At 39.1% G+C, this 26837-nt stretch overlaps 1 protein-coding gene across 3 annotated transcripts in view; it reads right to left on the minus strand.

Annotated features, from left to right (window-relative positions):
* The window catches only part of LRRC4C (leucine rich repeat containing 4C), a 1352261-nt gene that overhangs the window by 1163968 nt on the left and 161456 nt on the right, over nt 1-26837 (minus strand). For 2 of the 3 annotated variants that reach the window (XM_023239774.2, XM_045039152.1), the window contains exon 1: nt 25238-25784. The exons of the other annotated variant lie outside the window; for it this stretch is intronic. The gene's annotated coding sequence lies outside the window, so the exon portion shown is untranslated. Of the gene's footprint in view, nt 1-25237; nt 25785-26837 lie in introns of those variants that run through there. 3 annotated transcript variants of the gene reach the window in all.

Raw genomic sequence — 26837 nt, forward strand, 5'->3', positions numbered from 1 at the left:
CAATCACCGTTGCCTAAGTACTAAAAATGTTGCAGGACTAAGGATAATTCTATAATTCTAAGATGATGCTACTGCATACAGGATGCTGTGCATGCATTAAAACAATATTAGAATGTGGTTCCAGTAACATTTTATGTAGATACTACTACTGTTACTATGGAAAATAGTGTACATTAGGGAAAACAGATCTAGATTCAAGAGTGCTTCCCACTTACACTTTCACTAAAATATTAGACCCCAACAGGACTCATATTCCATTACAAAAAAGAACAAGTTGGTCTATATTACCATAACAAGGTATAGGTTTCTCAATGCAAATTTACTGATTTACTAGTGGTTAACATTTATGAAGTATCTACAAAAACTCAAGCATTTAACCAGATGCTCTCATACATTATTTAAAATCAGTAGGTACCTAAATCTTATGTTCTTCAGAAACTTATGCCATAAAAATGTTTTATCTTCACATAGTTACATGATAGTCACGTGGGTATTTGTCAATAATTCTATTTCTAGTCATAATGTAATTATTATATAGGTCATCATTTCCCAAATGGGTTTCATGGAACACTGGTAATTTGCTAAATGTTAACAGATGTTCCATAAAAATAGTGTTCCATATTCAAACAGGTTTGGAAAACACAGAGTTAAATAAAATTAAACATGGTTATTTAATGTAAGCCTTCTTAAATTCTCCAAATATTGGTTTTTACATATCACTATAAAAAATAGCATATTTCCCATAGATGCATGACCTAAAAACTGTTTATTCTCCCAATGCATAGTACTCTCTTGCTTTTTAAAAATATGTTGGATGTATTTCATGGCAACTCCGTAAGGTGATTACACCCTACTAAAAAGCCAAAAGCAGCAGGGCTATCCTATTTATCCCATTATATTTAAATTCATTTAGTATCCCTGATTTTCCTGTTGTTTTGGTAGACATGCAGGACATAAAAAAAATGGAATTTCTGGGAAAACTAAGAAGGACTAAGGAACAAAATTAATGTCAAAGAGGTTAGAGGCCCAGAGCTTAGTCTGGCCCCTTGAGAATCCATGCCTCCCTACCAGACCCTGGCATCTGCCCCTGCAAGTGAGGTAAAAACTACAACAACCCTAAAGTACCAAACATTTCTTAAGCAGTCAGTCCCACCCCCAGCCTGAGAATACACGTAGTCTTACTACTTTGTTTCTTATACAACCAATCCCAATATTGTACTGTCAGATCTTTTTTTTATGGAGGAGTAGACTGTTTGATTAAACAAATCCTCGCCTTGTCCAAGTCCTACAGCAACAATAACATCTATGAACTTGGCCAGAAAAAGCAGAGAATCTTTTACAGAAATGAGTCACCAGCTTCCACTGCCTAATGTTGTACAGAAATGTTCTACGTGGCCATAATCCTCATAGGGAGACTATTTTACAACACTAGCTTCCACTTCAGAAAGCAAAACAAGTTAAATTAAGGTTCTAAACTTTCACTTCTCCAAATCATATTTCCTTACAGACCATACCATATCTCCAAATGACCTATACCAATATTTCCCATGAGCTGAAAAGATAATTCTGTTCATCCTTCAGGAGTTCCTAAAACAAGTACTTTAGTCTTTTGAAATGAAGTTTCAATGTCCAACATTTAAGAAGAGGCAAGAAATGATCTCTGTACTTTTCCTATAATGGGTTTCAGTTTTATAATCCAATAAATCTGATAAATCTCAGGATCTGATAAATGATCAAATAAAAGGCATCATGGTACCTGCAAACATTTTAGGTCAGTCTCCATTTTAGCCTAAAATATTCAATCTTTTTTCAGCTTTTGACAGAAAAGACATTATTCCCAAATTAACATAATAGCACAAATGCAAATACTCGTTGAGCTTCCAGAAACGGGTGTCATTAGAGATTGGATTTTATGAAAACTGACAACAAACTCTTACCTTCCCACCCTACTCCAGCATCCTGAATTAACTCACCTCTGCCAGTATAATAAAAATGTTCACAGTTACCCAGTGCTGATAGGTCTTGAACTAATTAGCTGTCTAGTCTAAGCCCTTTGAAACTATTGTTTACCTATTCTAATCCCAATTTTTGCTGTCTTTCTTTCCATCCACACAGCATCTCTCCCCCACCCAAAATTCAGAAACACACACACACTCCACAAACTGTCCTCTGTACCAGGGATTCAATTGGGAATCTGAGATTCATAGATCCTACAAGTCTTTTGTAAACTCACCTCCAAGATTTTGTTGACCACCCTAAGGCTTTTTCCCTAGAATGTGCTTTTCCCTAATCTAATGTCTATTTATTTGTTAAGAATCTCTTCATTCATTCATTTCAGTGTGTGTATGTGTGTGTGTGTGTGTGTGTGTGTGTGTTTAACAAAATCCCCTGAGTTCTTTATTCCAGAAAGTATGTTGGACCTGGGAAGAAAAGATAATTACAACATGGTACCTGACTTAGAGGAGCTCACAGCCTCATGACACAAGGCAGGGGAACTGGATAAAGATTAACAATTCTCAGGCAAATACCATGTAGCAGGTACTGTACCTGCCTAAATTTGTTTTATTGTTTGGTATTCATATCAATAATTAAATTAGATATTTATAGTAAACCTATTACATTTAAGCACTGACTTAGCCACTAAGTAGAAAAGATCTCTGACTTTCTAAATCTTACATTATAATGATACAGATAGACCCAATAAAGACAAATAATAAATAACAGAAATTCTCAAAAACAACCCAACAATGAGCTTAGATGGAAGATCTAACACAGTGATAGTAGCTATGTATAGAGTCCTACTTTAGTTAGGATGGGGGGAAAGGTTCTCTGAGAAGGAAATACATAAGTTGAGATCCAACATTGACAAAGACACAGCAATAAAAAAATTATCAAAACAAATGGCCGGAAGGCCTCTCAGAGTAGGATACAGCTGAGCCTCTATGCGGAAAGAGAATGGCATCAGATGAAGTGTCGAGAAACAAGCATATTTCAAATCAATTAGGATACTACTTAAGGCAGCTTAAATTCTGGCTACAACTCCACCTTTCTAACCTTAGCACCAGCCTTTTGCAGTTTATCTTTCTAGCCACACAGACCTACTTTTTCTCATTACTTCATCATTCCTTCTTCTATTGAAGGAACATCTGAGGACCACAGTAAGGATCCTGATTTTATTCTAAATGCAAAGAGATGCACTTTTAAATTTTTAAATTTTATCTGTTTTAGCAATTTTTTTGGAAAAAAAAATTTCCCACTCTATAGAATGGATTAAAATGAAACAAGAATGAAAAGACATATCACCACTGACCATGTAAACCAACAATGATGGTCAGCCGGGGCCAGGGACAGCGTAGAAAGAAACCTATTCCAGATATATTTTAGAGATCTTAACTATGGTCTCTTCCACATTTTTCCCGTCTTTCCTCAGCATTAAAAGAACTGTGTAAACTTTTCCTTCAGAAATCAGATGAAAGCCACCAGGAGAGTGACACACTACACATAAAAAAGTACAGTCTAAGAGACTGTAGAGTAGTCCAAAGATGGTATCTAATGGAAGGATGCTAGTTAACTCATTTGTTATGATAATGCTGAGATAATAAAAGAGTCATAAAAAGCCAGTCTTCTCAAGGGCAGAGGGGAAGAAGAACAGCTCTCGCTCTTTTGTTTTCAAGACTACTTGATATGCATGACTGGAGAAACTCAACATCAGAGCTTCATGGGAATGGAGACTCCTGTCAGCTGTATTTGATAAGGTTTTTCCAGGACTGCTGCTGAATGTGCTAAGGGAATCTGAGTTCTTTGAGCAGAACCAAGCATCCTGGATGAGGGACTGAGGCTCAAACTCACTTTCCTTTCCAGCCTTTATGTTTTCTTTGTGTTGGTCTTACAGACTAACGTGGAAGAGTGATCACCAGAAGGCAAGGTCGCTGAGAAAGATATAGGACTAGGAAACTACAATTACCTCTGGAGAAGAGTCCTATGGACATCTTCATACTGGGACCATCCAGGACCCTGAAACATAGTTGACCATGGTGGGAGATATGGCTGACTGGCCACCATAATGTTATTTCTAAGTTTATTTTTCCTTCCCACCTCTCATGCTTTTTTTCTCAGCCTCCATTCTAGGTAGGGATGGCCACCTGCACTCTGTCCTCACTCAGAGACTTAAGCTGGGAATCTTCAGTTTCTGCCAAGTAAAAAATAGATAGTATTTGACATGTATCTTTCGCCTACATTTTTATGCCTTGAATGTAGACGAGATGAGAACCTCAGCATTTGCCTGGCAACCACAAGATAAATACCAACAGAATCCCAAGCCTAGACACTATTAAGTCACAGAATCATGACCTATAATTTCTGGACTCCTTAATTGGGAAAAAGTAAAATCCCATTAATTTAGGCTTCTGGAGTCAGATTACTATCATTTGTAACCAAGGGTTATATTAACTGGTCCAAACATGTTCTGCCCTCAGAAATAAAAACCACTTAAATAAAAAAAATTAGGAAAGTAAAATAAAATTTCATAATGCAACCATTATTAGCATTTCAGTATACAGGCATACCTTGGAGATTGTGGTTCCACCACCAAAAGCAAATACAGCAATAGGGTCAAATGAATTTTTTGTTTCCCAGTGCATGCATATATATATATATATATATATATATATATATATATATATATATATATATATATATACGTATATATGTGAGATAGCATTATGTATTTAAAAACAATGTACATCTTTATTTAAATATTTTATTGCTAAAAATGCTAACCATTTGAGCTTTCAGCAAGTCAACGTTTTGCTGATGGAAAGTCCTCCCTTAATGTTGATGGCTGCTGGCTGGTGAAGGTTGGGGTGTCTGTGGCAATTTCTTAAAATAAGACAACAGTGAAGTTTTCCACAGTGACTCATCCTTTCATGAACAATTTCTCTTTGTTAGCATTTTACCTATGGTAGAACCACTTTCAAAATCGAAGTCTCAAACCCTGCTGCTGTTTTATTAACTAAGTTAACATAATAATCTAAATCATTCATGGTCATTTCAACAATCTTCACAGCATCTTCATAAAAGAAGAATCCATCTTACAAAGCCACCATTGGGGAGCCTCGGTGGGTCAGTAGGTTGAGTGTCTGACTTTGGCTCAGGTCATGATCTCACAGTTCGTGAGTTCAAGTCCCACATTTGTGCTGACAGCACAGAGCCCACTTTGGATCCTCTGTCTCCCTCTCTCTCTGCCCTCCCCTGATCATTCTCTCTCAAACATAAAAACAAAACATTTAAAAAAAGAAAAGAAAAATAAGCGAGTTTCTTTGCTCACCCCTAAGAAGCAACTCCTCGTGTTAATATTTTATCAGGGGTTTAAGCAATTCAGTCTCATCTTCAGGCTCCACTTCTAGTTCTATTGCTATTTCCACCACACCTGCAGATACTGCCTCCCCTGAAGCCTTGAACCCTTCAAGGTCATCCATGAAGAGTTCGAATCAATTTCTTCCAACCTCCTGTTAATATTTATATTTTGATCTCTACCATGAATTATGAATGTTCTTAATGGCATCTAAAATGATGAATCCTTTCCAGAAGGTTTTCAATTTACTTTGCCCAGGTCCATCAGAGGAACCACTCACTATCTATAGCATCTACTGCCTTATGAAATAGATTTCTTAAGTAATAAGACTTCAAAGTCAAAATTACTTCATGATCCATGGGTTAGAGAATGGATGTTGTGGTAGCAGGCATGAAAACACATGAATTTCAGTGTACATTCCCATCAGGTGACCAGGTGCATTGTCCATGAGCAATAATATTGTGAAAAGATTTTTTTTTTCCTGAGTGGAAGTTCTCAACAGTGGGCTTTGGAGTTTCAGTAAACCATGTTATAAACAAATGTGCTGTCATCCAGGCTTTGCAGTTCCATTTACAGAACACAGGCAGAGTAGATTTAGTATAATTCTTAAGGGCCATAGGACTTTTAAAAATGGTAAATGAGTATTGGCTTCAACTTAAAGCCACCAGATGCACTAGCCCCTAACAAGAGAGTCAAGTGGTCTTTTGAAGCTTTGAAGCCAGCCACTGACTGCTCTCTGTTAAAGTCTTAGGTGGCATCTTCTTCCAAGAGAAGGAGGTTTCATCTGCATTGAAAATCCACTGTTTAGTGTAGTCACCTTCATGGATTATTTTAGCCACGACTTCTGGATAAGCTGCTACCGCTCCCACGTCAGCACTTGCTGCTTCTCCCTGAACTTTTATATTCTGGAGATGGCTTCTTGTCTTAAATCTCATCAACCAAACTTCTGCTAGCTTCAAAATTTTCTTCGGGAGCTTCAACTCTCTCAGCCTTCATAGGCTCCAAGAGAGTCAGGCCTTGCTCTGGATTAGGCTTTGGTTTAAGAGAAGGTTGCGGCTCTTTTGAGCTTCTTTCAGACCACTAAATCGTTCTTCACATCGGCAAGAAGGCTGTTTCTCTTTCTCAATATTCACATGTTTGTGGGAGTAGCACTTCTAATTACCTTCAAGAACTTTCCCTTTGCATCCACAATTTGGTGAACTACTTGACACAGAGCTCTAGCTTTCTGCCTATCTCAGCTTCAGGTAGGCCCTCCTCACTAAGCTTTGTCATTTCTAACTTTTGATTCAAAGTGCGAGGCATGCAATTCTTTCTCTTGTGCACTTAGAGACCATTGCAGGGTTATTAATTAGCCTAATTTCAATACTGTGGTGTCTCAGGAAAGAGGGAAGCCTGAGGACAGGGAGAGAGACAGGAGAACAGCCAGTCCATGGAGCAGTCAGAACACACATAACATTTATCTATTAAGTTTGCCATCTTATGTGAGTATACTTCATGACACCAAAACCAATACAGTAACAAAGATCACTGATCACAGGTCACAATGTAATAATGAAAAAGTCTGAAATATTAAGAATTACCCAAATGTGACAGACACAAAAAGTGCACAAATGCTGTTGGGAAAATGGTGCTAATCAACTTGTCCAACACAAGGCTGCCACACACCTTCAACTTGTTAAAAACAAAGTACAGTAAAACCTTGGATTGAGAGTAACTTGTTCCACAAGTGTTCTGCAAGACGAGCAAACATTTCTAATAAATTTTAACTGGGGAAACAAGCAGTGTCTTGCAATATAAGTAGTACGTGATGCTGAACATCACATGATCACAAGTGAGCCAATGATTCTTCTCTCTCTCTCTCTCTCTCTCTCTCTCTCTCTCACACACACACGTGCTACAGGATTACGGGTGATCAGCTCCCATGCTCAGATGCTCAGTCTCAGGACATGGTGACTGGCAGAAATCAGTGATTTTTCGGAACATTGGAAGGTGCCCACAACTGGCCCTAGTGTATTTTTTGTCACTTCCAAGAACCTATGGGCAGGCCTTTGCTTTTCCATACAAGAGTAAGCTTAGGAATGCTTTGCTTCATTCTAGGTCAGGCTGCCTGCAGATATAGACCCTTTCCTCTGCTGCTTTATTGTCAGTTACAATAAATACAGTTTATGACAAGGGTTTATTAATACTGTACTGTAGTCAACATCTATTAGTGATAGTGAAAGTTGTCCTACACAATAACCCTCCTCTCTCTCATCTCCCTCATACCAGCCATGAAGATTTTCACAGGGAAATACAGGTTTATTTGTTTACCTTTCTTTATATTTTGTATTTTTTATTATTTTATATTATATTACAGTATTATAGTCATTTTTATATGAACATCCTTGGGGTATGGAATGAATCACCTGAGTTTCCATTATTTCTTATGGGGAAATTCATTTTGATATACAAGTGCTTTGGGTTACAAGCATATTTCCATAAGGAATGATGCTCGCACTCCAAGGTTTTCCTGTATAGTGTCTGTGAAGCATAATAAAGTGAAGCACAATAAAATGAGGTGTGCATGCCTGTTTTCTGTATATAGTTGTCATTATACAAAGTCTTCCAGGTTGTAAATTTTAGTAGCTGCCTTATCTCCACGCATAATTATTTTACCCATATCTTTTTGTTTGACATATTGGTCGATGACATTTTTTTTACTGTTACAATTTTATTAGCATATTTCTGTACATTGCATTTTTTATATTTATTTAGGATAGATTTCCAGAAAGGGATCAAAGCAAATGAACAATTCTATGACCTACAATAAAGTCAGGTTGCTTTTGAAAAGCGTTATATGAATATACACAGCTACCAACAACACATGAATATATGAAGTTTATTTACATTTTTTTCTAAACCAATATAAACATTAGGAGACAATTATGAATATCATAGAAACAACATTATTTTTAAGTGGTGATGTTTGTTCAAGACTTTCTTGGACATTTTTCTCTTTGCTGCCTCATTCTTCCTACAAAACCAACCATTAGATTTGTATACTGTATAATCTGAAAAAGTTAATCTTCAAAATTCTACGCAACAATTATAATACCTTACATATACACAACATTCTGCATTGCAGAAGATGCTTTTGAGACAGGTATGATCCCTATTCCACAAAAGAATGAAGCTGCTTTCAGAAATTGCAAGCTCAGAGACTTGCCCTATGTTGTAGAGCTAGGAAATGGAAGGACTCAGGATTCTAATTTCAAGTCCATGGCTCTTATTTTTCCATATGCCTTATTTTTCATTCAATATAGGTGCTAAGCAAACCTCACACTATTAACCCTGACTTGTACGATGAATCCTAAGAAGCATTAACAAAGGCCTAGGAGAAACCAATTAGTGGAAAGAAACAAATTTCACCAGTGAGTCTATATTTTATATCACCTTTTCCTTTGTTCTGAGTATACATTATGGGCACTTGTAAGTACAATGTGAAACACAACATAGGAAAGTTAAGAAAAACCTCAGAGCAGAGTCTTAGGAGTGGAGCAAAAGTAAATTCCATACACAGGAGAGAATTTTGTAAACCCTAATGCTACTGAATATTTATAAAAACAGACAGGCCAGGAGCTAAAAGAACACAGGGGCTTTGAAAATAAAAGGTAGGAAAAATGACTAATGCCTCTATACAGTAGTTACTTGGTCGTCCTGTAGACTAGCCACTGACCCAGGACTGCTATATACTGGAAGATGAACTCCATGATCTTCTAGGTTACAAGTATTAGTGAGGGTGTGCCAGTTAGTCTCTGTTCACCAAATCGTTTATGGAGACAGAAATGGGCTACGTAAGCCTGAGTACAACAATCAAGTAATGTAATGAGATTTTAGAAGAGAAAAAAATTAAGTCTAGTAGTGGAAGGAAGACACTAAAATTGGGACATTTTGTTGGTACAGGGCAAGGAATCTAAGTTAACTTTTATCCCTCCCACTTAGATCTGGCAAGAAGCTGTACCTCAGGTATATAAGCTCTGCCTCAGGAGTAGCAGAAATTAAGATTTAACATGCAACCTTAGTTCACCATGTCTATTTCTTCACATGTTCTAAGAAGATGCTGTGCAAGGAAAATACTTTATATCACCCAAGAAATACCTTATGAGGCATTAAAGGGAAAATTCCTCTTCCCTGGGGCTTACTCCCTTGACACCTTAATTCTGAATAAATTGACCATAAAAGCAAATCAGGACCCCATGTCACCACACAAAGGACTTTTTTTTTTTTTAATTTTTGGGACAGAGAGAGACAGAGCATGAACGGGGGAGGGGCAGAGAGAGAGGGAGACACAGAATCTGAAACAGGCTCCAGGCTCTGAGCCATCAGCCCAAAGCCTGACGCGGGGCTCGAACTCACGGACCGTGAGATCATGACCTGGCTGAAGTCGGACGCTTAACCGACTGCGCCACCCAGGCGCCCCCACAAAGGACTTTCTGAAACAAGATAGACGCCCCACATGAGGCAAGTGCTTTTCAATATCTAGAAAACAATGTTCTGTTCTTGCAAGAAGGCTTCCATACACATAGTACAGAAGAATTCCTACTACCAATTAGGAGAAGGGCTAAGGTTAAATGGAGTGAGAGAGGGAAAAAATGAAAAAAAAAAAAAAAAAACAGAAAGAGATAGAGTGGAGGCCCTGGAGCTGGTCTCACAGTCCTGGATGGAAGTAGGAGATCTCATGCAATAAAAAAGTTCCTGGGAGTAGAAGTCACGATACACATTTCGATTTTGCGTTCTCCAGTTGTATGACATTGAAACCATCACTTAATCTTTTTACCCCTAGTATTCCCATATGTAAAATGGGAAAATAACACCCTTCTCAAAGGGTTATTGGGAGAATTAAATGTGAACATGTAAATAAACATACAAATTATTATCACATAGTCCAAGGAGGGTAACTTTTTTTCCTTCAAATAAAAACCCGAGTGGAAGAAGGAATCCATAACATAGGAGTATGAATGAGTAACTGTGTGTGTGTGTGTAAAACTTAATACCCTAGAGGTGTGGAGGAAATTTATTTCCTCTCTATATTGAACCTGTTCATAATAAATATTACATTATTTACAATGAGTATGCTTGACACATAGTCGGTTCTAAATGTTTGCTGAATAATGACTCAAAAGCAGTAAAAAATGAAGCTGAATGAATGCCAAGCTGCTAATTAGCAAAATCTAGACTTTTTATATCAGCAACACTGCAGTTGAAGAGATCCATATTCACAGAAGAGAGCTGTACCACTAGGTTACCAGGTTACTCTTTTTCAAAAAGACACAGAAAGTCAACAACTTCAGAAACTCACAAATCACTCCCACCCCAATTTAAATCTTAAGAAATTAATAACACCTGTCTAGTAGGTAATGCTGTTCCGGTAAACTGCTGCTGTGTAATAAATCATCCCAATACAGAGACTTAGACATTTCTTCTCTCTAACCACTCTCTGTAGTGGATGGGCTCTTTCTCTGCTTCTGGTTTCCTCAGTTCACTTACACAACTGCATTGATCTGGAGAAGAAGCTGAGCTTGAAGGCCTGAGGTGGCCTCCCTCACACGTCTGGCAGCCATGCTGGCTTTCGAAGACACAACACAGGGAAAAGGGAGAGAGTGATGGGTCTTCTGTATATCCTCCAGCTAGATGGGCTTCCTTTCATGGGAGAAAAATGGAAGCTACAGGCTTCCTAATGCCTATCCCTGTAAGTTAGAATGCCATTTATCTTACATTCTATCCAAGCAAGTCACAAAGGTAGTCTAGTTTCAAGGAGTAACAAAACAGACTCTACTTCTTCATGGAAGTCACGGAGAAAAAGGCCATACGTACCAGGATACATGGACTTTGTGACCATGTTTTTATCGTTATTACAGAAAAAGGACAAATGTAGCCCCATTTCCTCACCAAGAAGACTAGAAGCATGTATCTGCTAGGCTGTATGCACCAGAAGATGGTCTGTGTTAAATTTAGTAAGTCCTAGTATAGGGTAAAGCACAAAGAATTCTAAAGGCACAAAACTAAAACTAAGGCAAAACTGACAGCACATTGACCATCTGATCAAAGCCCAGGAACAAGGAAAAGTTTAGAAACACAGAAAAGAATGCAGGCAATTAGAGCAGGCCATTATTTTAATTATGAAGATCTGGGCTTGCAAGCCATAATTTTAGCAGAAAGCCTGCTGTGAATATGACCATATGTTTGGTAGACTGTAAGTGCCTTTGAAACATGACACTTATTTTCTCAAATCCCAGCTCAGACATTTATTAGATGCATCCTCACTGTCAATTTACTTATCTTCTCTAAGCCTCAGTTTCCCTATCTGTATATGAAAAGTGATCACATTATTGCCTGTACTAAGAATTACACAAGATATATGTACATCCCTGTCACTGACATACAATATTCAATAAGTGGTGAAATAAATGGAATAGGCAACTACGCAATTACTGGATTTCTATTTCTAAATTGTATTAAAGTCTATTTTGATACTATTAAAACTCCATGAAAAATAATCTAGATTTAAACGGGGTATTGTTCTTTGAGCTCTCAAACACTGAGATTTTATAATCGCAAGGAGATTGGTAGATAACTTGTTTTTTTTTATTTTTGTCCTCAAAATAAGTTTATTGAGAGAATCTGGAAAGCAGGGCCCTTCTCCCTGAGAATATGTGAAGAATGACTTCTAAGAAAAATTTAGAAAAAAGTACTGTAACCAAGAACACTCCAAGGTGATAATACCTATTGATGTGTTCAGGATGGGAATGCAATCCTCAAAGCATATAATAAAACTTAACTAAATGTAGAACCACAGTCTACTTTAGTATAATAGTGTAACTGTAACACAAAATTCAAACCCAGTAGAAACATAAAACTTTTGGGGGGAACCTCCAAACAATGAGCTTCCATTCATTGTTCTCTGTTGTAAGACCTGAGATAATTGGAGGGGAGGCAATGGAACTGAGCAGTCCATATATACACATAGATCCATATTGTGCACATTTTTGTAGATTTCAGAATAATGTTAACAACTTTACCTATTGTAATGTGTGTGTGCATGTGAGTGTGGTGTGTACTACCATCTTTTAGGCTTCCTTGAAGTTTTGTCTTTCCTTTATATCAGCTTTGCTTCCTTAGTAGTCATTTTCTCTAAGTTACTCCTTTGCTAATTGGGCAAATGTGATAATTTGTAATGGGTCTCCAACTCATTAGTGTAATTTAGTCAGGTTGTACGGTATTTCACCAGACACACCAACCAGGCTCCCGCACGCATCTGTTTTTCAAGCTCTATTTCATAAGCATCCACAATATTTCTGCTTTAAAATTGAGAAATGATTGCTCCTTAATCAGCTATTTGTTATACTGAGCTATATAAATATATGCAGTGTCATCCATAAATAATTTTAGGGTAGAACATAGTAACAATTAACATTTGCATAGAGCTTTAAAGTTTACAAAGCTTTTTCTTATATACCCAAACACAAAATCCCATGCATTCCCCTCTGAAAGAAGGGACAACTTATTTTTTAAATGACTTCGAAGGCAGCATACGGTAACATTTCTAGACATAGATACTTGCTTTATCCAGATCTCTGCTATGTGATCTTGGCCATTTATTTAACCTCTCTTAGGTTAAATGTTTCCTTCTTTAAAATATTTTTTTTAATTTTTTTCAATGTTTATTCTTTTTTGAGAGAGCTAGAGAGAAAGAGACAGAGAAAAAGAGAGAGAGAGAGACAGAGCATGAGTGGGGGAGGGGCAGAGAGAGAGGGGGACCCATAATCTGAAGCAGGCTCTAGACTCTGAGTTGTCAGCACAGAGCCTGATGTGGGGCTCGAACCCATGGACCACGAGATCATGACCTGAGCCAAAGTTGTATGCTTAACTAACTGAGCCACCCAGGTGCCCCAAATGTTTCCTTCTTTGAAATTTATTTTTATTTATTTTAAGAGAGAGAGAGAAAGCGAGAGCAAGCAAGTGGGGGAGGGGCAGAGGGAGAGAAAGACGCTCTCTCCAAGTAGGTTCCACACCATCAGGACAGAGCATGAACAGTGAGATCATGACCTGAGCCAAAATCCAGAGTCAAAAGCTTAACTGACTGAGCCACCCAGGTGCCCCAAATGTTTCCTTCTTTGAAATGTGTGTAATAGCTACTTCAGTTGCTTTCTTGGGGGAAGGAGGGGGAGTCGAATTTTTGAAAATGAATATAAAGTTCTAAATGTATAGTAAATGCTTAATAAATGCTGGCTGTTATCATGGTCCCAATCTGGCAAGGTAAGAACATCATCCTTTTTAAAAGACGCTTACATTAAATGCCAGAAAAAAGGAGATCGTTGGCAAATGTGTAACTAGGATTTTCAGGTTGGGAAGATTCAGAGTCATTATGCAAAGGCAGCATCTGCTCCCCATGCCCAGCAAGGGGGCTGGAGGGTTGAACATTGCTCACAATATCGCAAGCTGGGGCAAGTGGAAGCAATGCCTTTTAATGTGAAGCCCTAGGTTGCTTAAAACTGTGGAACTGTGCAGAATAGAGACTAGAACAAAGAATACAGATTTGTAAGTAAAGACATTACCAAAAAGGAGGAAGGCCTGAGGTAAATGCTGGAAAACTTGGATCTGGAGATGAGATATATTTAAAAAGTTGGAGAGAGGAAGCAGGAAATTGGGAAGTCCTAGCAAGCCAGTAGGTAGGAGGTCTGAGTCAATGTCAGAAACAGGAGCTGTTAGGGGCGCCTGGGTGGCGCAGTCGGTTAAGCATCCGACTTCAGCCAGGTCACGATCTCGCGGTCCATGAGTTCGAGCCCCGCGTCAGGCTCTGGGCTGATGGCTCGGAGCCTGGAACCTGTTTCTGATTCTGTGTCTCCCTCTCTCTCTGCCCCTCCCCCGTTCATGCTCTGTCTCTCTCTGTCCCAAAAATAAAAACGTTGAAAAAAAAAATTAAAAAAAAAAAAAAAAGAAACAGGAGCTGTTGCTGAACAGGACTTTCTTGCATCTTCTGTGGCCTCCACTTGGCAAGAAGACTAGGGGAACACGAGACAAGAGTAGGGAAAGATTTCCTTATGCTGTGGATGCTCAAATCACTAACTATGGGAGGTGGTGAAGGTGAGTAAAACAGATATGGAGGAAGGCAGGTTTTTCTGGAGCAGTACCCAAACCTCAGATAGAGATGAAATTAGCTTTTTTCCCATTTTTAAATTTCCTATCTCATAAGGGGGGAGAATCAAGGGGTTATTTAACCACAAGCCTGACAGGTGACTCTGTACTGTCCCCATAGAGATTAAAAGTAATGACCAAAGAATCAATTTGATTAGTGGCTTTCTCTTGGCAAAACCCTCTGCTGTTTTGTATTGTTTTGTTTTGTTTTTTATTCCTTCTTGCCTCCACTCCCTCCCAGTAAATGGCATGGTCAGAATTAGAGTGGACTAGCTTCAAACTGGTCAGCCTTTTGCTTCTCCTGGATCCTTACCTTAGATCCAGGCCCTAAGCCAAGAAAAATGGCATCCTATGAAACTGCCTGGCAAATTTCTGAGTTTACTGTTGTGGAAGGATCAGCCCTTTGGCTTGAGAGAAAGAAATAGCCATCTACTGCAGCAGAATGAAGTCTCTCTTCTATCTCTGAGAATTCCAAACTAACAAACTGGGCTGACGTCTGGAAGGTCAGAGAACATACTTTCCTCTATCAACTCTTCATGCTTATGTTAAGTGCCATTCCATTCTGAGCTGGCAGTTCACAGACATGTTTCTCTCTAGAACATACCATTAGAGAAGTCTGGACCATCTGTCTGTCCGACAGACCATCTGTATAAAGCACTAGCTCCCCTTCCAGAAAATAGAAAAGGGACATACTCAGATCCCAACAGGGAAGAGAAAGTAAGGATGCCAGATAGGAATCTTTGCATCTATCTTTGTTTCCAAGCTCTCTTTTTGGCGATCACTGGAGAAAAAAATCCAGGAAAATTAAGGTAAAAACAACAAAAGTTACACCAAACAGTTTTCACCTAAAAGAGTAAAGAACAATTCAAAACTCAGGAAGGGAAAATACAGAACACTGTATGGCTTTCAGGGTTTACAAGGATAAAGATCATAATGGGAGGAACCAAGTCACCTGGGCTCTGCAGCCAGAGCCATCTAGGCACACATCATACACGACATGTGACTGTTTACCTGAGCAAATCACAACTTGTCTGAGGTTGAGTTTCCTCATCTGTACCGTGAGAATCATCCTAATTCTTTTTCACAACTGAAGTTCCCAGCATACCACTTGGAATATCACAATGTTAAACACATGATAGCTACGGGGTTAATTTTGTGATTCTTTTTTTCTAGGCTTTCTATGGGACCCACCCCAAATCTTTATTCTTATCTACCAAGTACTTGTTGATGACATTTTCTTCCCCTATTCACACTAAAGCCCTCATCTCTTCCATTTCTCTTCAGAAAAACTGGATTTAGTCCTAAACATAATGTAGAGCAAGTTTCTTCCTTAATCTCCCCATCACAAAGTCCCCAGTGATAACTTTATTCTGTAAATAATTCATATTGACTCCATTTTTTGGTTCTGAATGCCATGCTGCGTTGTTTAGCAAGTTAATTTCTCTTTTGCTAATATAACATTAGCAATAGTATATAAATGTATTTGAGGGGAAAACATCATTTGTTTACAACTTTGTGTTCCACACTATACTCGATAGAATAGTGAAGCTAGTAGGTGTTCAAGAAACACATCAATAGGGGCGCCTGGGTGGCTCAGTCGGTTGGGCACCCAGTTCCGGCTCAGGTCATGATCTCATGGTTTGTGAGTTCAAGCCCCACATCGAGCTCTGTGCTGGATGGCTCGGGGCCTGGAGCCTGCTTCAGATTCTGTGTTTCCCTCTCTCTCTACTCCTTGTCCCCTCACACTCTGTCTCTCTCTCTCTCTCTCTCTCTCTCTCTCAAAAGTGAACATTAAACAAAAAAGAAAGAAAATGAAACATATGGACAAATGATACCACTGAAATGGACACATAAGCACAAAGATATCATCCTCAAGAGCATTCATAGACAATGCTGATTTACTCAAGCAAAAGCGATCTTAATCTAGATCTATGTCATACTTCTGAGATTCAGGAATAGAAAAAAGATATATATATATCAGTCAAATTATATATATATATATATATATATATATATATATATATGTATATATATACACACACACACACACACACACACTCTCAGTCAAATGAGTCTTGGGGAAAAAACATGTGCCAGATAGGAAAAATAGAATTCCGCTTAGTGAAAGCTTAGAAAAAATGCATGAGTGCCTATTGTGAAGGCAGAAATAAAAATCCAACTTGAAGGGGCAAACACACATCCAGCAAAATCATGGCAGTAAGGCAAGATAGGTCAAAGAAGAAGAAAGGGATAAAGGAGGTAGCATCCACCAGATGAGCACAAGAAGAACTCAGCCGTCTGTGAACAAGATAGACTCTGGTTCATTAAAGTATTTGCAATCAAGGGACACTCAGAAAAACTTAAAACTACTTATATATATATGCTCTTATTTGGGGCACTGGAATCAGAACAGGTTAGTTGATAAAGTGTTTCATATTTATTATATTCCACGCTCTTTGGTAGAGGAAAGATCCTGAGCAAAAGTCACATATAGGGGTGCCTGGGTGGCGCAGTCGGTTAAGCGTCCGACTTCAGCCAGGTCACGATCTCGCGGTCCGTGAGTTCGAGCCCCGCGTCAGGCTCTGGGCTGATGGCTCAGAGCCTGGAGCCTGTTTCCGATTCTGTGTCTCCCTCTCTCTCTGCCCCGCCCCCGTTCATGCTCTGTCTCTCTCTGTCCCCAAAAAAATAAATAAACGTTGAAAAAAAAATTAAAAAAAAAAGTCACATATAAACATGACTTTCCTTTAGAAGAAGTGTGAGTGCAATTTTTTCCTTGTGTGTACCTATCTCCTTATACATAGGGAACTATACATAGGGAACGTCTATACATAGGGACTGTGTATACATAGGGAACGTCTCCAACAGGAAAAAAGTTAGCACATTCAGCCACTGTTTTTATTACTAATCACTCAGTCATTTTCAGGCACAACTTCACCTTTACTAAAGTGATTGTTCAAATTGCTTGCACTTCATACTTATTTTACTGTTATGCAAACATTTGTCTCAATTTGTATAAAAAACTTTTCCTTACTGAAACAGTTCTTCCACATTAAGCATCTGCAAGGTTCCTGGCATGTATGATCAAAAGTTTTAATTCCAAACATACTTTTCCCAAAAAGTATACCCTGAACCATTGTGTACATACTTGGTCCTTGCTTCTGGGACTTATCACGCAAATCACGAAGATAAAGATCAAGCTGTCCTACATAAAGAATTTAAATCTCCTATCCTGGAATGGCTTACCAAACACAGAGAATTCTGGTTTCCTCATATATACAAAAAGGAGTATCTAGAACACCAAAAACTGATTTAAAAAATATATATATATATATCTACACTTCATACAAAAGCTAGAGAAATTTTACAGGGATGAGAAAAGAGGCAGAGTTGAAATTTTCTTTGTTTCTTTTATAGCATAAAGTCAAAGGAAGATGGTTACCTCCTCTCTTTATCAAGAAAGCTTTCAAAATGTGACCCTTTTTCCTGTTTACAGATAAGCGTTGTGCTACGTTCCCAAGTTCATGGCATTTTAAGGATTGAACGATAAAAAAAAATTCCTTAGCACATGAAATTCTGACTTGGCTCTCTGTTTCTCTAGTCTCCTTGAATGCCCTGAGCCAAATCACTCTTTTTCCATCAGCATGTCCCTCACTGACATCAATATCTAAAAGATAATTTTCCTCCTCTCGCTCATATTTTTATGGCCAGACAGACATGGATATTCATGTTTCTGTTCACTCATGTGAGGTAACAATTTGTATAACCTCTGGCACTGCGGAGTACAAGGTTTATACACAAATAGATATTCCTAAATTATCATATTAATACTACTAATTATTATAATTTTAAAAATATATCATAATATTTATTTAATGTTAATTTATTTTGAGAGAAAGAGCACAGGAGTAACAGAGAGAGGAAGGGAGAGAAAGAAAAGCCCTAACAGGCTCTGTACTGTCAGAGCAGAGCCCAACATGGGGCTCAAACCTAAAAACAGGGAGATCATGACCTGAGCAGAAGTCAAGAGTTGGATGCTTAAGTGACTAAGCTACCCAGGCATCCCTATTATTTATCTTTTACTGAACAGAACCAAATCCCAATTCTCAGTCCCTTTTGAGTATTATTTTTCTTAATCTTTTTACAACAACCACACAAGGAAAGGAAAAAGGTACCAAAGAAATCCATACAAAGTTACATAGAGAGACACTTAGGGACACTACCCATAAAGTACATTTTGCAAATATTGTCCACTGCTACTTAGGATTTAATGTTACAGAGCAGACTGTCATTTCTTTGTCCCACATCTCGTAACTGTAATTACTTTTGCCAATACGCTACATGATACCAAACATTCCTATGAGATTTACTTAATTGTCAAAGTTGGGCTCTACCTCAAAAGCATTAAGGACTTACTGTTACCTGGAACCCACTGGTTCAGGAGGTGACCCTTCAGAGGTCCCTTAGAGACAGAGACTACATCTTTCCACCAATAGAATGAGTCCTGTTATGGCAACAAGATTATTTGATTTGCATTTAGAGAAGCCTTGCTCTGGACTCTCCATATTCAAGGATTTATGTGAAGAAGCACTGGGTTTACAACCTAAAGATTTTTTTAAAACATGGTATATATAGAATATATATCCTTATGAATACATAGAAGAGATATACATGAGCTTTGAAGTCGGTCTGCATATTGGACAAAGGAGTGAATCACTTTTTGTTGCATCTGTAATATGGGAATGTTACCTTACCTTTGTTTTGAAAGTGTAAATAATACGGCCTGCGACATAGCACAGCATCTGGCACTTAGAACCCATTTGATGACTATGAGAGGATTCATTATAATTTATGATACCATCTAATTGTGTGTATCTGCAGTATATTACTCAGGGAAGTTAGTTCAGTACACTCCTCTAACCACAAATCCTGAGGCTCAAGTCTGTGGTTGAGACCCATAAACTTGCATTTATTATTTTCACCAATTGACATGCCTCTTCCCTTTCTTACTCTACTAGATTTGGATTTTAAGAAACCAGTCTTACACTGAAGGGAACATGGTTCTTGTCTTCCTTCTCGGCAAGCCATAAAATCAGCTCCATCCATTCATTGTAAGGACAGAAAAACCCACAATCTGAAGGACAAAACCCTGCTCCTTTCGTGCCTAGGGAAAGGCTGACTGTGCAGAACAGAAATACCTGGGCCAAGTGGTATCAGCCGTGCAGAGTTAGCAAAGCAGAATTGAACTCATCACTGACAGCTCAGTTCAGCTACAACAGGAACAAGGATTTTTACATCTTTTGCAATATGTTCTTGAACTAAATAAAGGTCATACACAATGACATAGCCCCACATAGGTCATCTTCTTGCAGAGGAATCTTAATCCTGTTTAACTATGAAGTCCAAATTCCAGGGGACAGCCTGGAAACTGCAGCATGCCCCATCCAAATGCAGGAATTGCAGCAAAGAAGCCTGAGCAGAGAGAGGCCTACATCCCCCACAGCGGTGATCACAGTGCTTGTACCTGGTAGGTGTTTAATAAATATGCATCCTTTCATTGACTGTGAACAAAATGAGATGTTAGATAAAGAGCGATGTTAACACCACTTGCTGACATGTGAACTGTGTTTCTGCAACTACATATGGATGGGTGCACAGGATTCTCGCTACTTACATTCAGTATCATTTTGGAAGTTCTGAGCGTAAGTGAGGTGACATCTGGAAAGGGCACTTTGGTTGCTCTGAGAAAGGATCTGATGAAATCATGGTACATGAAATGAGCTAATTTACAGAAATACAACTTTCTCTCTCCCATGGTACTTAGCTCTCAGATTACATTTGGGGCTTTTGCCTACCGACATAAATTACATAAATACATTAAATTAGAGTGGTCTTCCTAATTCTTAAGCCAGATGAAGGGGGGGGGGAAATATATGTGAAACTATAGAGTTTCAGTTTTGTGTTAAGAATTTTGCCAAGTACTATAACAGCTGACCTTCAACAAGATAGGTTTGAACAGTGTGGATCTGTTTATTACGTGGATGTCTTACAGTGCAGTAAACGTATCTTCCCTTTGATTTTCTTAAAAAGATTTTTTCTCTAGCTTACTTTGTTGTAAGAATACAATATAGAATACATACTACAAAATATGTTAATTGACTATGTTATCAGTAAGGCTTCTGGTCAACAGATAGTAAGCTGTAAGTTTTGGATGAGTCAAAAGTTACAGGAGATTTTCTACTGCCTGGAGGCTGGCACCCCGAACCTGTATATTGTTCAAGGGTCAAGTACATATACACTCATCTATTCACTCACACAGAGGCCCATTGAATGATTGATTATCCCCATTTTACAGATTGGATAACTGAGGTTCTGAGAGATTAGGTATCCAACTCAAGTCCAACTTCAAAGCCAATGCCCATCACTACCATATTTTCTTGTCTTAAGGATCTCTAACTGAGCCCTTTAATTCTGGTCTATCTATACCGCAAAGATAATTCATTGTGATCCTACTAATACAATTTCCAAGTTTAACTCAAATTCCAGTCAACAGCCTTATTGTGGAATAGAGTTTTCTAGACTCCACAAACCCTATAATGATCTGTGTAGTCCCCCAAAAAGGGCTAGATGTCCAAGTCTTTCCTGTCCTCTCTGGATATCCAATGACAATGGATTGAGATCATCACATTTTCTATTTTTCATGAATCTGAAGCTGCACCTCCTATAGGAGGTATAATTGCTTGCAAGTAATTGAGCATGTGTATACATGCTCATTTGCACAGGCACTCACACATACACAAACCTGCAACCAAGAGTGTGCCACAGAAATTACTGAGGTGAGGTATAGTCAACACATTTGTGAAACACCCAAATTTTAGTACCACAAATATTGATCATCATTATGAAGATAAGTTCTGCTTAATTTGAAAATCATATTGAAGAAACTATTTTGTAAAGTCTTAAACCATAAATGAAGTCATCATTACCATAGTACATTACATTTCCATAGCAGTGTAATAACAGATCATTTTACATTTAAATATTTATTTAAATTTATACTTAAATATATTTATATCTATAATACTTCATCATAATCCCAATGACATACTATAAGGATGCTTATTCCTAAACAGGAAGAATGATCAGAGTTCTGAGACTTTCAGTGACTTACTGACCATCAAGTGCACCATCAATGCTTGACTGACACCTAAGTCTCAAAGGTTCTCCTGATTCTAACCCCTGTCTCCACCCAACCCCACTTTTACCGGTGACAGTATACTGAGTAGTCCCAAATGGGGATTCAGAAAAATTGAGTAAATTGATTTAGTCCATTGCAAAGCCCCTGTTCTACCTTCACTTTAATTAATCCATCTCTTCCTTTGCAATTTAACAGGGGACCGGGAGAAGTTCTCAGGGGATGAAGAACAATAGCAAGACTATACAAACATGCATCTGTCATGAGAGCCTGGATCTTCTTCATCCCAAGAGTCTACATTTTCTGCTGTAGGCTGATGCTCCAGTCTATTAGCATTAGCCCCAGTGTCAGCATCAGTTTGTGGAGCTAACACACAGCTCCAGGCTCTTGTAATGACTCAGCAATCAAAACTTCAAGTTCAGTTCGCCTGGTCTTCACCCACCTTCAGGGCCCAAGCTACAAGAGCTCCCTTTTGCTCTTCAATTTACGGGGTGATCTTTCTGGCTTCCTTTAAAGGTTCTCAGTGGCTGACTTTCCAGCTGTCAGCTCTGCTAGTTACAGAAGGAAAGAGCCATTCATGTGTTAAGTGCCCTAGGTCTTAGAAACACAAGGAAGAATGTTGGGCCTGGCTGGTTCACTTGAGCCAAGACCCAAAGAGAGGCTGGATAACTGACTGGAACTAAATAGAGAAGGAATTGGAATTTCCTTTATTCGTCCCCCGATAAACTCAAGGCATTCTCTACCAATGAATTTTTTTTTTTTTAAATTAACTCTGCATATATTCCTTCTTCCAGGAAGTCCAACCTTTTGTCAACTGACTTGTTACCTGTACGGAAACAAAAAGTTCTCTCCCTCCCTTTTCTTCTTTGAACTCACTAAGCAAGAAAACAAACACCCCCCCCCCCCCGTTAAACTAAAAACAAACAAGCAACAAACCTAACAAAAACAAAAACCACTCTGATCACAAAACAAATCCAGAAAAGACAAAAGAAAGCCATATATCTGGAGCCTGTTCTGATAGAAAGCTGTTTACCTTTACTCTGACCTAAGCTAATAAAGATGCAAAGTTACAACTGCTTAAACACCACCAGGAAACCCTGACATACCAGGGAGAGGCTTTACTCGCTGCAGAAGCTGTAATCAGAAAACTCTGAGTTGGCTTGCACCCCATTTCTATTATTAGCTTAAAATAAGTGATAATGAAAGTGTTGCTATTGCTAGAAGATTCACTCGTTACAATTATTAAATCTCAAATACACAAAAGACAAGATGTTATCCTGATTATTTTTTAGATGGTGTTGAGAATAATCTTCAACCGGTTTTTGAACCAATACCACAACTCTAAATATACCCACCCTGGGTGAGAATGTGAACGGGAGGGGGAAAAGTCAGAATTAAATAGCCGCAATAACAAGAGGCACTTATTTGCCAACTTCCAGAACAGCATTTTCAAAGGGCTTCTCTTCATTCAGAACAGTCCCCTCACAAAATAGAAGGTGTGATATACTGTCCCTCTGCACCTGGTACTGGTAACCAAAAGCTGCGTGTTCACGAAGAGCTGCCGATGTAAGGAATGGTGATGATCCAGGCAGAGTGTGGGGAACTCCAAACCCCCTCCAGGAGCATCAGGGCTCTGTATGCTCTTCAGAACAGTACCCTGTGTTGCTGGTGTATGTACCACATTCGCCTTCGGGTTTCACGAGTCCCAGGTTGTTTGTGCCACAAACAAAATGAAATTTTATCTGGAGTTTCTCCTAGGTTTCAATCATTAAAAATGAAAAAAAAACCCCTTTCTGATCAAAGAAATGTAACTGGAATCTAGGAGTAACAGATGAAAATATCCAGAGCAGAAATAGTTGACAAGAATGACAGATCATAAATTATACTGATAAGAGACAGTTTTCCCATAGTATCTTTACCAAGAGCAGAGTGGAGGAAGGGTCAGCTGGGGTAGGGGGCATCTTAGAACAGCTGCCATTCCTTAAATGGTTTCTCTAATACCACTTTGCAAAAACATCAGATAGAAGGGATAGTCCATGGTAATACCAGGGTATAATCTCATCTAAGTTTTTTTTTTTTCTTTTTAGTCCTGAACTGGGGCGGGGGTGGGGGGGATCCTTCTTAGAGAAAACAGTCTTAATGTTTCAAGTATGACATCTGACATCCCTCAACTTGGATGCCCCAATACATCTTTGACCCCCAATGGTCTCTGAACAAAGCTCATGTTACAATTTGCATCATCTCCCTCTCTATACAGAGACATCCACACTTAGCAAAACACCTATGTGTGCTCTCCTCTGCCTAGTTAACATACTGTCAGCTCTTTCATGAAAATGTTCACAGTAACAGTTCAAGTTGGCCAACATTCCATGAAATATCACCGTTCCTTTTAGGATAAACCATCCACATATATAGGCTGAGGAAGACTGAAGCTCTATTGCTTCTATCTGGGGGGTCTCAGCATCTTAGAAATATATTTACAAGTGATTCTCACTTCTAGGGAGAAGCTAAGAGATGCCAGTGCACAGATAAAAATACCTACAGATACAGGAACACAGATGCTAACACAGTGAAAGGCTATTTTGCTTTAATTAAGTAACCTCTGGATGGAAATAGGTAAAATACTATCTGCATTTCACTTTGAAGGAAAGGGAGAGAAAAAAGAAAAAAGAGGCACAGCTAACCACCAGGAAACACTAAAGGGATGCCTGAGTTAGGCAAGATGTGAGACTAAAGTCACCTGAATTCCTGATGCCGCCTGCTTGCTTTTACAGCCAAGAGTAGACAATTAAGAGCAATTTGCAACTGCACTCCCTTCTCTAGGGACCATGTAGGGTAAGGGGATGTTCCAAAATGAGAGACACTAGTCTTAATCAGGGGACAGAGCATTCAGAAAGGTTAATGAGATACAATCGCAAGAGAATCAGTGCAAAAAAGGAGGTTCAAAATACTAAACAATTTCCACTTTGTTCTCATTTGTTCCAATTAAGAGCTGTTGAAACAGCTTCTCTGTATTCCACACATTCGCTCCTCTCCAGAGCAGATTTAACTATTCCAGAAAAAAAATAAGGGCTTTGGGGGGAAAAAGTCTACTATTAAGTTATCATGAAGTCCAGATTACACCCCCAACCCCCACCCTCAGTCTCTGAGCAGACACACTTTTGCCTCTTACTCAGAGCCTCTGCCACTAGTGATTCTGATTTTTCCCCTCAAATTTAGAGAGTATCTCAGGGAGGGAGAAGGCTGGATTCCCCCCCCCCCTCCCAGATTTCATAGAAGCAGAATTCACTGTGAAAATGTTAAATAAATAAAAGGAAGAGGGCTGGGGGATGGTTATACAAATGGAAATAATCTCCTTGGCATGAAAATAGCCCCAAAATGCCACACACTGAGTTCTTCTGATCATTACAGGCTCTAAAAAGCACTTATAAACTGCATATGGATTTCCAAAAACAAACAGGAAAGCACAAACATTGCAAGAAACCAAGGACTAAGATCTAAGGAGTCCCGTGACTTACCTTCTTTTACGGATCCTCAAAGTTCACCAAGGAAAATTTAAAATCCTCTAGCTTATCTTGCACTACTCTATTTTCTTCTTCTTTGTTTTTTTTTTAAGTCACATAGAGGAAAAATAATCAGTTTTCAAAGGTTCCATTTATCTGATCTTCCAGCACCAGCAAAAAACGTGTCCAAGAGACTCCGCCAAAAAGTAAACCAAAAACTCATCAAAGGCAAAAAGAGAAAGGGGGGGAGTGGGGGGAGGAAGGGGATGGTGAAGGCTGGGGGCTACAGACTGAGTCCAAGTGCCCAGAGAATATTTTCACGCTGTTGAAATCTCTACTGTACGATATACCTGCTTTGGTTGTCACACAGACGCACACACATTCACGGACACTCACACATCTCATACAAAAAGCAGGCACCCACACTCACAAACACACACAAACACACGCGCTCACACACACACCAGTGTAATGAAAACTGTCAGTAGTAACCTCCAATAGCTGCTGTGTGCTGCAGATAATTCGGCTCACTGTTACCTTCCCAGATCGGTGTAGGATCAAAAGAACATCCAAAATCAGGGGGGGGGGGGGGGCAGGACAAGGTAGATGCCGGATCCCTCTCCCCCAGGCAGATTCATCAAGCCAGGAGCGGGTCAATCAGCAGAGGTGTCTGCTTGCAGGGTGCCCCGGATTATGGCAAGGTTATTAATCTTGATGCGCTGCCTCCCCCACCCCCAGCATTCGGCAGCCTGCATTGAGATGATTGCCAGAGCTGTGTCTGTCCCTGTTCCACTGCATTTTGCTCAGCCCTCTGATGCTGCAAGTGAGACACAGTGGAGGCAAGAATACTAATAAGGTGGTTAGCTACAGTTTCTTCAAGGCAGTCGGCATGCAGTATACAGTAAATGTGTACTTCCCAGTGCTCTGTGTGTGTGCCTGCGTGTCTGCAGGGAGGGCAGTGAATCCATCTCCGGCCAGAAGACAAGATTGTTTGTAACCTGCCTGGAAGGACTAGATCATCAGAATCATCACTGTCCTGCAATGGCATGGTCTATGACAGTATTATGTTTGGAATAAAAATAAGCGGGGGCGGGGGGGGGGGGTGCGGGGGGGGGGGGGTGCGAGATAATAGTCCAGAAGCCTAGAGCTGACATTTGAAAGAGAGAGGAAAAAAAAAAAAAAACGTTCAGGGAGACAAATTAGGTTTATAAATAGGCTCCGAGGAGACCAAGGCAAAATTTTAACATGCTGCTGCCCTGGTTGTTAAATGGAAATACAAAGCAATTTCAAAAACCAGCTCCAGCCTATAAATCTTGGAACTGGCAACAAGTATCTGAATTTGACTGATGGGACAGTGGATAAATGGATTCCTGGTAATATAAAAAGTTTGCTCGTGCGTTCTGCTCTGTAGCCATGCACTGGTGTGTGCAGGGATCTAGGTACAGTTCATTCATTATCAATATGGATTTAGAGTCTACCCCTTCAGTTTTATTCTGATATACAGTTTTTATCATGTAACTATCATATTGTGGAGAATGTCTGAGTGGCAATGTCGTTAGAAGGATTGGTTGACAACTGTCAATAGTAAAAATTACTCTATGTAATATTCTTACAT

This window comes from Felis catus, chromosome D1 (assembly GCF_018350175.1).
Source record: "Felis catus isolate Fca126 chromosome D1, F.catus_Fca126_mat1.0, whole genome shotgun sequence".
NCBI lineage: Eukaryota > Metazoa > Chordata > Mammalia > Carnivora > Felidae > Felis > Felis catus.